Here is a 1119-nt window from a genome sequence, read left to right as displayed (position 1 = left end):
TTTTTTTTTGCTTTGTTTGTATGTTATCTATATAAGCAGGGTACTATGCTGTGTTCCTCTATTCACTAGTTGGAAGCACTTATACACTCATCACCTGTCTCCTTTCCCATTATCAGCCTGCCATATGTCCCTGCCAATGGCAAAGAGAGCCTATTCCTAGGTCCCTGGAATCCGAATGAGAATGCTGTCACTTTAAAATCCAAAATTGCCACCACTTGCAAACATTCAAAATGGCTGCCCCCTCTGGACTGCCGAAAGTCCACAGGTCAGGTTGTCTCCCTCCTTGCTGTTTCCCTTCCTAGTCATAGGCCATCAGTGCAGTCGTCCCTGCAGCCCTTGGCAACCAGGGCTGATCTCTAGGCAATTCTCAGGTCCCAACACCAGTTGGAAATATTCAGGCTGTCGGTCCTGTCAGAGTAGCTGAGAGTCCACTGCTCTGACCGTCTCTGTACTCACAGTCTTTGTTCAGGTTTTTCCAGTAGTGGGTGCCTAATCCACTTTTGCATACTTCCTTTCAAAGTTCAGGGCTCCAGGATTATCTTCTGCATCTCTGTCAATTGGTTTTTCTTTTCTTTGTTGAAGAGGGTCTGTAGAGATTGTCTACCTATCCCGCCATCTCACTGGAAGTCCTGTACTGTTACTTCTTTAATAAACAACTTAAGTGTAAGTATGGTCTGTGAGTCCTGTGCAGCCATTTCAGTGGATTATTGAGCCCAGAAGAGAAGTGGAGAGCACACGGGAGGTGTTTTGGTTACCTATTGCTGCTCTGACAGGAATATACCACAAATGGGATAGCTTAAACAAACAGGAGTTTATTCTTACAATTTGGAGGCTTTAAATCCAAGTTCAAAGTGCCAAGCTCCAGGGGCTGGGTGAAAGCCCCTCAATCTTGGGTTGCAGCTCTGCCTCCTGCTTCCAGCCCACTGAAGCTGGAGGCTTTTCTTCAGTCAGCTGCTGGCTGCTGAGGCTGACAAACCCAAGGTTGACAAGTAAAAAGGCACAGTCCTGATGTTACCAAACCACACAGCAGGGCATTAATTTAAGTCCATTATAAGCCCCAAGGTTGGCAGAGCATGGCAGGCTGCTGAACAACAACACGGCTATGTGCAGGGTCCAAGC

This window comes from Orycteropus afer, unplaced genomic scaffold (genome assembly GCF_000298275.1).
Source record: "Orycteropus afer afer isolate SDZICR_OR568_19922 unplaced genomic scaffold, OryAfe1.0 scaffold00049, whole genome shotgun sequence".
NCBI lineage: Eukaryota > Metazoa > Chordata > Mammalia > Tubulidentata > Orycteropodidae > Orycteropus > Orycteropus afer.
Note: the sequence above shows the minus strand (reverse complement) of the source record.